This window comes from Trachymyrmex cornetzi, unplaced genomic scaffold (genome assembly GCF_001594075.2).
Source record: "Trachymyrmex cornetzi isolate Tcor2-1 unplaced genomic scaffold, Tcor1.1 scaffold61, whole genome shotgun sequence".
Classification (NCBI taxonomy): domain Eukaryota; kingdom Metazoa; phylum Arthropoda; class Insecta; order Hymenoptera; family Formicidae; genus Trachymyrmex; species Trachymyrmex cornetzi.
This window is the reverse complement of record NW_017299926.1, coordinates 3,307,254-3,319,733: the sequence shown is the minus strand read 5'-3', so window position 1 is coordinate 3,319,733 and position 12,480 is coordinate 3,307,254. Positions and strand designations below refer to the sequence as shown.

Here is a 12,480-nt window from a genome sequence, read left to right as displayed (position 1 = left end):
CAAAATGGTACAGGACTTTTTGATTCAGTATAGGCTGTTCTACCCACGTATGACAAAAAATGCGGTAGTCGCCAAACACCCTGTATATAAATTGGGGAATATTCGATGTTTCACAATTTGCATCCCGCGAACATTTTTTTGCAACCCCATAATTTCTAATTCTTTGAAACAAATGAATGCACGCGTAATGGTAAAAGTGGTTGTATATCATTGTTGTAATTCAAAGCGGTGCGTGTTGCAAAGTCCAAATGTACCACTCATAACGCTGAATCTTTCATCTTCCGCACACGCGTACAATGGGTACGCGAAGCGCGCGAAACATTTTTATTTCTTTCTCGCGTGTCGTTTGCAGTCTCGCGCGCGTCGGCGCCAGAATCAGATTAGTAATTGCGAATCGCGGGGGTCGCTATCGGTACATACATCTATGCTAGGATCTATCAAGCGCGAAATTAAGAATTCACGGGGCATAGGAGCTCGAGGCGTGAAATAATTTAGCGTTATATCGATGCGTTACACTGGTGTTACGTCGCGCCATCAACGGTGCCGCACACGTATCTGAAAACAGGCGTGTTACATCGGTAATCGCGTATACAGCATTCGTACAGAACGCTCTCTCTCTCTCTCTCTCTCTCTCTCTCTCTCTCTCTCTCTCTCTCTCTCTCCCCCCTCCCTTTTATTATCTCTCTTTCTCCTCTCTCTATCTCTCTACCTATTCGACGGACGATCGATAAACTAGGCGGACAGAATCACCAAGTTCGCGCTATACTCCGTCCGTTCTGTGTGCGTGAAGCGAACTACGCGAAACCTAATGTTCCTCTTACGCGATTCGACCTGCCAACACTACATGGTATTTGTAACGAAGCGAGGAAGGGTTCTGCCACATACAACACTCGCATTTACAACCTTACCCCTATTCAGCTGGACCCTTCAGCGAACAGGAGTGAAAAAACAAATCGAAGTTACGAGCTATTTATAAGCTTCCTGTGAACTAGAAAATTTTGGTCTGTTTGGGCAGTTCCTTTTTTTTTTGTGGAAGTCTAAACATTTTCGTCTTTATTCGACCATAAAAAGATTTAGATAACTTTGGAGGCTTGTGAAAAAGTCTTAATTTTAAGGCACGTTTTTTTAGTTTCACATGATCTGAATGAAAACCAACAACTTTTCGTAGGCTAATAAAAATGGATATTGCTATACAAAATGTTGAAAATAATTCGTAATTCATGATTTAAAAGGTTTAATATAAGTAAAAAATATACTAAATTGAGTAAAAAATGCTTCATTAATATAATGGAAAAATACTTATTTTTATGAAAATTATAAACAATTTTTAATTATAGTATAAAAATGTCAAAATGGTTTATTTTTATTACATGCGTATTATATTACAATATTAATATATTACAGTGCTACTACATTACATTACATGCATATGAAAACGTACAAAGAATATTAAAAATTTCTATATTCTATGTTTTTTCAACAAATTTAATTGTCAGCCTTATATAGAAATATTAAAATAAATAAAGCGTATGTATGTGCTGTTGTATATAGAAATAGCCAGAGGCTCTTAGCAACAGCGAGATACGTGTATAAATATACATATTTATGAGTGCGTGTAAGTGCAAAATTAGGTAACGAGAATTAAAATGTCGAAAGCACGTATTGGCACGTGCCATTAGAATAACCATAAAAAAGTTGAAGAGCAAATAAATCAGTTCCGCAAAGATGACTGATCTGCACAGTCATTTAGGCTTAGCAAACCCATGGACCCGAGTTCATCATACTATACAGACAGCCACATACATATATACACATACATGCACATTACGAATGTAGTATGTGAATGAAAGTAGAAACAAAAAATAATCTAAACTAAGAAGGAAAAAACTAAAATAGATTAAAGTTTTAAATATTAAAATTTTTATTAAATCAAAAATATTATAAAAACTTAAAAATGAAATAAATTGAACATATCCTTTCAGTATATACATAAATATTGTTTTATAAACTGTGATGGTTAAAAAAATTATTATTTCTTATGAAAAGGAATAATATTCCATTTATTTTATTATATATCGCCACAAATAAAATATTTGATGCTAAAAATAAGCCATTTTTCTACAAAGTAGATATTCATATATTATACCTACATTCATATTTGACAAAGTACATTCATTAAGAAATTGCTTCATTAGAGAATTGCGCACATCATTGCATTTATGTAATATACATAGTTTTAGAATTGCTAGCAAAACATATTACTGAAAAAAATATACAATTTTAAATAATTATATAATCTTCCTATAGGAAGAAAATTATTTTAAATTTATTTTGAATTTTTTCTACTGATAATTTGCAGGGGTCTAAAATTTCACAACAAAAAGAAGCGTAAGGCCCAATCCTTTTTTCCTTAGAAGTCGAGTACCGCTAACCTACCTGTGTTAAAAAAAAAGAGTCCTAAAATACGAAAAATATGAGCTCTATTTTTAAAAACGTCTAAAAGAAATTTTTCTAACATTTTATGTGAGGTCTGCTGTAAATCAATCCCTGGTAATATATCAAATAAATACAATAAACCTTTTTAAAGTTCGAAAGCTTAGTTTAGCTAGCTTTACTGTACGGATTTCTTCCGAACGCTAAATGAATTTTTACAAGTTCACCCGAAAAGTAATATCAAAATATATCGAAAATAAATGATAAAAACTCTCCTTTAATTGAATATTAACTCTATAAGCGTTGAATAAAATTAGCTCATTCAGTTTATCTAAGATTAAGCAATTCAGGCTTCTTGATATGAGAGTAAGACAACAAGAGTAACGTCGTATAGAAATGTGCGTGTTGTATACTCCGAATTATCCATATTTGGTATTATCCTATTTGCGGATTATCTGTTCCATGTTATGGTAAATTGCTAATGACTAATGACGAAGATGAGAAATAACGTGCTCGGACAAAATGATTCATTATCGAGTCCCAGAGGTAAACGAAAATCGCAAATTATTTACGTGAACGTATTAAACGTTCACTCGTAAGCATCGCTGGGCGTGTATTTATGCATATCACGAATAAATTACAGTTATACAGTAATGTTTGTTTGTGCCTCAATAAAGTACGGTATGTGCTTTGGATTGCCCGCGTTTCTCGATTATCCGTGCCAACCCCATTCTCAATTGCCCTGAATAATGAAGAGCATAATGTACATATGTTTCTGCAATGTAAACAAATCATGTTTTTATTACATCCATCTGATTAAAATGTTTTATACACAGTTAAGTTCAAAAAATCGATACAATTAAATCCTGCTTCATAAATATCAGATTGTTTATTTGATATTTTCGGATTCTATCTCTCCATATTTTCTTTTCACTGCATTAGAAGCATAATCGAATCAATGATTTATTCCTTGATCTAAATTATGTATTATATTTTCTGTCGACAGGATATGATATTTTATTTCTGTTACATAAAATTTGCATAGATATATAAGAATATTCCTTTGGATAGAAGATAAATTTATTTCAGTACACTGAACAATAGTATATGTATAGAAAAGTTCGTAATAAATGAATAAATAGATGAATGTCATTCAAGATATGAAAACAATAAAAGAAGCAGATGTTCTTTCTGTATCATAAATAGCGTACGAAAAAATACATATGCTTTGATTTATTTCTTCATTATTTCTTATCAGTTTATCTAAATAATAGTCAATATTTCAGTGCTTATTGACGAACCTCTGCTCTAGCAAAGAAAAGGAAAAAAAAATCACGCGACAAAAATAGCACAAGATTCCCGTACAAACTTGTCCGTTCGGTAAAATTCTAAAAAACGTAATGTGTGCGTGTGTGGTGTGTGTACTTTTACACGTATGTGACATGTACGAGGAGGACTATCGAATAAACCTCTGCGAGAAATCCTTAGGGAGCACGGGGCCGTTATCAGTGTAAACTCGTACGGACTCGACCGTTCGAGGGAAGATCGTAGAAAAAGAGCGGTGGCGCAGGACCGTCAGAAAGGGGATGGTTTTTCTACGAGGGAAAAAACTAGAGTGACCGTAGCGCTCCGGGAATACACCCGGTTCGAAGATGTTCGCCGACGACGGTTAGAGAAACACGGTATATGAGAACTTTGCTACTTTCGGTAGCGCGCGCGCCAACCACAGTTCTATTCACTTTTCTCATTAAGCAAATCTCAGAAGGAGAAAACGAGCTCGCGAGTAGAACTTTCGGGTGATAAGCCCGGAGGAACGCGCGGAAGCTGCGCCTTCGTCTCCTTTACATCGAGTCGTTTAATTCCTTCCTTCGAAAGTCGGCGCTCTCCTATGCTCTTCTCTCCTTCCCCTCCCCCTTCTCTCACCACCCCCTCCTCTTGTCTTGTATTAACACGATGCTTTTAAACGTCGAAACAGGCCATCGTCGTCTTACTCGGGAATCTCTATATTACGTAGGCTCACCGCGTTACCTATGCCGCGACTTATAAATAAGAATGAACGTATTAGTATGCGTACGGTATAACGCAGTGGAATCAGCAATACCTTCTCCATGTATGCTTCTTATCGATTCGCTGTTCTCGGGTGTCGTTGAATTCAGAATTCCGCGTCGATCTCTTCACGCGCGCAGAAAACAGACTAGAGCGTAATTAAATGTGGAAATACAATATCTGTTTTTTACCTGCTTTCACGTTCATTAATATGAAAAAGAATGGAAATCATATATTTCCTATTTCTTCGTACTTTGTATGCATGTACGTAGAATATATTTCCTGGTAGAAATTTCATGCATTTTTTGAGCAGTTACTAGACAGTTATATTAACTTTGTAATATATTCAGTAACTCTAGTAACTGAAAAATAAAAATTACTTATAATTGGAATCACAATGAAGATGTAACGCTTTATCTGCTTATTGCACACACAAAAGATGTATAAAATCCAAACCTATTTACTGAACGAAAACAGGACAATAGATGTATTATACGCAGTATTTTAGAATTAATAATAATCTATTAATGCTAGACAATAATTAGAAAGGCAAATCGCACATATTTTTAGCAGAACTGTTTCAGCCAATGAATAAAATTCTATCAAATTTTTCTTCATTTTCTACGCAGTACACTGTTAAATATTGAACGAGCAGTGGTAAGCCAATCTCTTGAGTTAAATCACATTTCGTTATTCTTAACTTCCATGTACGTCAAAATGTAAATCAACTCATTTCCGTGGTTGCTTTCGAAGTAAACCATATCAACATAATGCACTTAGTAAATAATAAACTAAAAATTTGAGTCAAATTTAATATATTTCCTTAAATTAAATTATTTAATTCCATTGTTTTAGTTGAATTAATGATAAATTGAGTAAAAGCAGTGGCGATCTTTAGAAATGATTAAAAATCATTCTCAAATTAGGTTAATTATGAATGTATTGTTACAAACAGTAATACTAGGTAGCAACTAGATTGGACGTCTAAGAAAACTGTATATATTTCTATCAGGATTATGCATTAGTAGATTTATGAGAAAAAGTTTGTGCACGCATAAAATCTTCAAGACTTTAGAATTACATTCTGGAATATCAGAGCAAGGATTGTTCCGAAAGTGTTATAATTTTCAAGATTATGATCTCTGCAGCTTCTGGTAGGTTAGACCTCGTTTTTAAATCACGAATTTTCTCCTCGCTGACTTCTGCTTCTCGCAACTGTGACTTTTCGGTGCTTCGCACGTTTCGCTCGCGCGAAATCCCGTCACGAGCTTTGCGGTGAGCAAACCGAACGGTATCGATTTCAGTTTTACGTGGAACAGAGCGTATAGTGGCGCGGACGCCGGCCTCAATCGCGCTTCGGCCGATTTCAATCGAGTCGATCTGAACCACTGATTAAAACGATCGTAGGCATGCCGACTGGTCGGAGAGTATATGTATCGGTGGATTTGGATGTATCTCGACGAGCCAACTATCTCGTCAATGAGATAAAGCTCGAATGGATTAAAGGAAGAGCCGTCGTGCGAATGCAGTGCTATCCGGTGAGGTGGTGAGGCTGTAGGGGGGAACGGTAGGAAAAGGGAAGATAATAGGGGGAAAGGGGATGAGTGCAGGAATCCGACTCGCGAATGCGTTTATCTCGATCCGCCGAGGTCGCGTTACATGTTCGCCACTGAGAAGCATTTCATCAACGTCATTCGCCCCGCAGCCTTTCTCATCCCCCTTCTACCATTCTCTTTCCCACTTCCCTTCCGTTCCCTTTCGCCTTTTGTTTCCATTTCTTCTCCTACTTGTTCGTTATCTCGCTTTCACTCTTTCTCTCCGTTTTTCGTTTCGTATCTTTCTTTCTTCGCATCTCTCTGTTACCCCTCCTCCCTCCCCCCCCCCTCTCTCTCTCTCTATTTCTCTTGTTCTTTATTCGTATTCTCTTCCTTTATAGACCTTCTCTCTATACGATTTTGTTTCCCTTCCGCTGATCTCTTTTTGTTTTGACACAACGACGTACGGAGCGCGAATATTTCCTTGCTTCCTTTGCTCAGTGAGTTTGGTATCGGAGCGGACGTGTTTCGTTTAAACGAGAGACGGTAGGTAGAAACGACGATGCTGTCGACGAAGCTGTCTGTGGCGATTCGTCGTCGTCTCGAAAACGAACGTGGTACATCCTGCCGAGCGGACAAATGTGTGCGCTCCTAGGGTCTTCGGGTATCATAAATAATACTCATCGGTTTTTATAGCGAGCCATTATAACTCAACGACAAGTCATTGAACACAGAGAAACAATCGTCTCTTAACTCATTCTTTTAAATTATTATGACCGAAGAGAGTGGAGTTAACTCGACTGAATGTGACGACAATGCGATATTTTTAACGATTGAGACATTTTTAAATTCTTTTTTAATAATTTTAAAATTATATTATAAATTATATATTATTTATATTATGATTAAATTATAATATTATAAAAAGAGATGTATAATTTTTACATCTCTTTTTACATAATTAAAACAAAAATATAATTTTTAAATAATGTTAATTTAAAATTAATAGTATTTTAATCTGATATTTTTAGTGTTATAAAATTACATTAATTGAAAACAATTTAATAAATAATACTCTTTTTTTTTAGCGTTTTATTAAGGAAATTCATTTCAAATTCGTTTCAAATTAATCATAGAAATTGTAATTAAAACTATATCCGGTGATACCGAGACTCCTTATGTACGAAATTTGTATGCTTCGCGTGCTCTTGAGTTATGTTGCGATAAAATCGCACACATGGGCGCAATTTTTTCGGAAGTCGGCGAAAGAAATTTACTTGTGCCGGTGAATGCGCAACCGTTTTTTCTGCGATCTTTACTGGAGATAAATCCAGCTCACACGAGTTCCGCTTGTCTATCGGGAAGATGATCGCATTCAGCGTGGGCACAAGATGAGAGTCGGGCTGCCGCATTTAACGCTAAATGGGCGATGAGAATGTCGACTGATGAAGCATTTGCGTTTGGCGTTTTTTCGCACGGGTAAGGAGATTCGGCACGATTATACCTGAAAGAATTGTTGGAAAGCTGACACCCGTGTTGGACCTATTTTTCTACCCGCATACACGTTACTCTTTGTCCGAAGAAAGTGAGAACCAAAGTATATAATGCAAACATTCGCATTATATATTTTTACACAAAATAGTAATTGAAAGAAGTAATATTTATTATACATACACGGAGAAAATTTTATATTTAAAATTACTATAAAATGTGATAGTAGCTGCGGTCTTCATGTAAATTATAAGTTTAAATGCTATAGTTATTTTTTTTTAAACAATGATATAACGTAATTTTTACACTTTTTCATAGTAAAAATTTTTTATTACAAAAATATACCTAACAAATTTTATTTGCGTACCATAGTAAAAATTAACTGTTTTCATGTTAGAATATGGCTTAACGAAATAATTACTTTATTTATGTGATAAAAATTAGTAATACCATAGTAAAAGTTAAGTCGAAATCACATGTTGTGAGAGTCCATCGAAAATACAAGACATAGTAAAGTGTGATTTAAAATTGTATTAAAACTGAATATAAAATTTTCTCCGTGTATGGATTATACATTTCGATGTACATATTTTAACTAATTTATTATAATTCTTTCTTGTTTACGTATTTTTATCTAAATTATTAGCTGTTGTTAGTTAAATTATTATTAGCCAAATGGAGTGTATCAGTGATACACTTACGTTAACAGGAACTCTCGTTTATTTTATCTTCTAAACATATCAGAAGCATTACTGTTCTCTCCCGAATTGTTCTGTACAACACAAGACTATGCTTCGCGCATTAAAGCGAGTCTGTTTCCGGTGCTAACACTGAGAGCCTGTCCACGTGTATCGCGAAGCGTGTAATACAATCGCGATAATTTGCCGTGTAGTACAATTATTGCGGAATTAACCGCGTCTCAAGGGCGCGGCTTTGCTGACTTACGTTATGCGGCAGTGCGATTATTACGACATTAATTTCATTTTATGCTTCCTGTTGCAGGTCCAAAGGCGCGGAATAATTCGGAACAACGGCTCGCTTCTTGCTGAAAACAATCCTCCGTTATTAGACGACTGCAATAAGCGTAATCGCCGGCTCGAAAGTAACGTGAGTATCAAGTATACTAGATCGTCATCCTCTCTCTTGCTATATTCGCAGAATCTACACCGATCTCTCGACGATCGTTTTTGAAGCGTGTTTTCGTTCCACGCCACTTTCACGGAGAGAAAATTTCTCATGGAATTCTATTTTCCTCTTTTCTGTTATTGTTCCCTTTTACCTGGCCCGTTCAATGTTAGTTTTTCGCATTGACAGTGGGATGTAGAATACGGTATGCTTCGAGAAAGAGAACTTGAAATAGGATTATCCAGACTGACTTGCTTACCCAAGTAGTACGAGAGCGTTCAAACAGCGTCTTCTAAACTGTTCGTCTGATTTCTGTTGTCTTGATAGTCGGCATTATTTTGATGGGCGGTTTTACTTATATTACTATGCGCGCAAAGCTCATAATTATGATTTATACTCTTTCTCCGCTATCTACTCACCAAACATCCTGCAGTTTATACATAATAGCGCGAGTTGTAATATACCGTTGCGGTGAGATGGTACTCGAGACATTACTTCTGTGTCTATCATCTATCACGGTACGCTGCACACGAACCAATTAATCTTAATTGTACATTGGTATTGTACAGGAATGTGTTTGAGAAGGAACAATTATTTGTTCTGCTTTTCGCGAACAGAGTGCTATTATCTTTTTTTTTTTCTTTTTTCACGTAATACAAACTATTGCAAATATAATTCTGTATTTAAAGATATATGTACGTACAAAAATTGCGGCGACTGAGACGACTTCTGTTTCGATATCGAAATGCGCCAACCAAAGTTAAATTTTTCAAGCCACTTGTGCGAACGCGATTTGCCTCTCCATTGGCACAATTTTCGCAATACACTCCTGAATACTCGCCATCGTTTACGCCCGAACTGGTCGAGCTTTTCATCGAAACAGAATAGTAGTCGACATGAAAGGGCAAAAGAGACGGAAAGAGGGAAAAAGAAAGAATAAATGGAGAGTCTATATGTTATCGAACGAATACGTCGATGTGTCGAGGCGAAATCGACATTCCAACTACTACGCGTGAATTTTTATATACGCCAGACGGAAATTTGGGATAGTCACTCTTACGGAGGTTCCGGGAAAAATAAAAATTTCAATGACAAGCACGCGCTTTGCGAAATAAATCTTGCTTTGTTCTAAGAAAATTAAGGAAAAAACGAGGTACATGTTGTTTTGTTAGAACCGAAGGGCATAAAAGATTAAAGAGGAGGTAGTCTCATTACCAAGAAATTGCGCCGGAAGTTTGAAACTATCAGGTATCCGAACTGTTGCTAATGGCATGTGTTTCTAATCACTAGGAGTGTGCCGGGCAGTAGAAATTTTCGAGAGAAGAGATTCGACATTTGAGTCTCTTCGTGTCGGGGAATTGAATTTAATTGTAGTCCAGCTGGTAGTATCGCTCAGGATTATTTTCGATTACTCTGAATTTTCGAATGCGATATCTCGGCTTATTCGAATCTAGTATATCGATAGCAATCGTTTAAACTTCGCCATGTTTCCTGATTATTTTTTGTTTAACTTCGATATGAATTTCCATTTTACGTCAAGGTTACTCGTCCAGCATGGCCGATTATTGTTGGCTCTTTGTAGAACCGAATAGATAACCCAAAAGATAACCAGGCTCCTGACCTGTGTTCGTAAAGGGATAAAAATTTTAAACCGCATTTTCAGACCCGACGAGTTCGTCATGTACGTTAGTAATTGTCTTCGAGGCTTTAAGATGCCGTCGAAAAAATTAGGTAATTAAAATGGCTGCCTGTCGCTGCATCTCCCGCCGTACACACCCCGTTCGTTGCTGCACTCTCTCCTTGGTCCTTCGCTTCTTTGGTCGAGACGAGGTTTTTACTGCGCTGGATACTGCAACCGCTATGATATTGCATGCTGACGGAATTTTGATGCTGTACGTGCCGTATATGGGTATGGATATCCGCTAGTGCCTATTTCACGATTCTTGATCCTCAGCGAGATCACCCGAAACTTCGTACCGTCGAAAAACGTTGCCATAACGAATAGCAATACGTAAAAAAAAAAGATAAAATCATTTTTTTTTTTAAGTGGAATCATATAGATCCCATTGTATCGAAAATGGAGCAAAATTTATGATACATGCAGAAGGCTAGACTGTTTGGTAGTATTCAGCTTTGGGAGTATTCAGCTCGAGACGCTTTTGAACAAACAAACCTTTCTTCGGGTCAAACAGGGAAACCATTTTTCAAACAGAACTGTATTGACTGCCGAAACTCTTATGCTGCCCGCCTATAGCGTAGCTATTGTCAAAAATGCAATAGCTCGTCATTCATAAGTAGCAAAAAATATCAAGTTTAAATCTGTCTCGCGTATTTAGAATTAATTGTTTTTTTATGAATTATTCTACTAAACTTACATGCCTTAATTAAACATCTTATGCTTGACGCTTTTAAGTCTGCATGGCAAACTGTTGTTTCGAAGTTGTTAATCCTTAAACACGGGTATCAATGGGGATATTCAAATTATGCAACAAAGCCGTATAGTGTAAAATTAAGCTAGAACGTTTAACTAGATTTCACTTTAATATAACTTTTAACTTGTGAATTAATTATACAACGTTGTTATATATTTGAAAGAGTAATAAGAATATAGAATAGAAATAAATCCAAATTACATTAAAGCTTTATTAAGCAAAAAACGTTCCTTAATTAGATAAAGAATCCAGAACTTAAAGGATGATCGTAATTTTGAAATATTCTATATAAAACTCTCGGATTCTTATTTCTCTTTATCTGACATCGTCAGAAGACCGAAGAAACTTATTTTTGTTATCGCGAAATAAGAAACGTTGGTTTCTTCGTCATTATAGCTGCGATTAAGACAAGGAAATTACTTCAATTTGATATAAATGTTCGTGGAACGATGTTATCGTTAAGAATTTTGAAAGAATCGGACTTCATTAAGATAATTTTCTTTCAAAGATAATTTCTCCTTTTAAAATGTCGGATAAAGAAGCGTAAGAAGAGAAGATGAAACGTACATACAATGTTCCCGAAATTACCGTCACGGTTTTTGAGTGAAGTGAATAGTGATTTTGGACTCGAGAATCTCGAGATTAAAAATCTCGGGCAGTTCGCCGGGAGTGTCCGTGGTCCAGGCGAATGCCGGGATGCCGGTATCGAACGAAAACGTCGAGAAGGGAAGGGAGCGACGTATCGCCGACGGCGAGATCAAGAAAGAACGCGTCTCGTACTACCGCGATAACTGGCGTGATTCCAATGGACAAAGCGAGCAGGGTGGCAAGAAGGGCGAAATAGAGGCGCGGACACAACACCCGAAAACGAATCCAGCCATTCTCGAAATAGGCACCTGGAATGCCGGTCCTCGGCAAGAGCTATTCCTTCTATCAGACTTCGCGTTCCATGTCACCCGTTCTGTCTCTCTCCTTCTTTCTCGCTATGCTTGTAATCTGTCTCGATCCTTGACTGCGCATGCCATTATCCTCGGCTATCATTAACCCCCTCAACTGCTGTAGTCGAATTTGGATAACGCAACCGATTGGTGGACTCTAATAAAGAAATGATGCTATACTTATGTTAATGGATCGGCAAGCCACTTAGACCTCTTGACTCCGTAGCGATAAGAAAGACATGAATGCTCCGTAAAATTATAAAGAAATCAGAGATGCAGTTAGCGATTCCTCTTGCATTCTTCTCGAATGACTTATCAAATATTCACAATAAGGACAACTGCTTTGATCTTTCTATAATTGCTCAAAATTAAAGTTCGTTATCGCGCAATCATTTTTTAAACAAATTTCTTTTTTTATATATTAATATAAAATTATTTATTATCGACATATATATATATATATATATATATATATATAGA

The 12,480-nt window shown here is 36.4% G+C and overlaps 1 protein-coding gene across 1 annotated transcript in view; it reads left to right on the top strand.

Annotated features, from left to right (window-relative positions):
* Window positions 1-12,480, top strand: part of LOC108766641 (uncharacterized) — a 146,182-nt gene that overhangs the window by 89,279 nt on the left and 44,423 nt on the right. The window contains exon 3 of the mRNA XM_018516049.1: window positions 8,508-8,612. The gene's annotated coding sequence lies outside the window, so the exon portion shown is untranslated. The remainder of the gene's footprint in view (window positions 1-8,507; window positions 8,613-12,480) is intronic.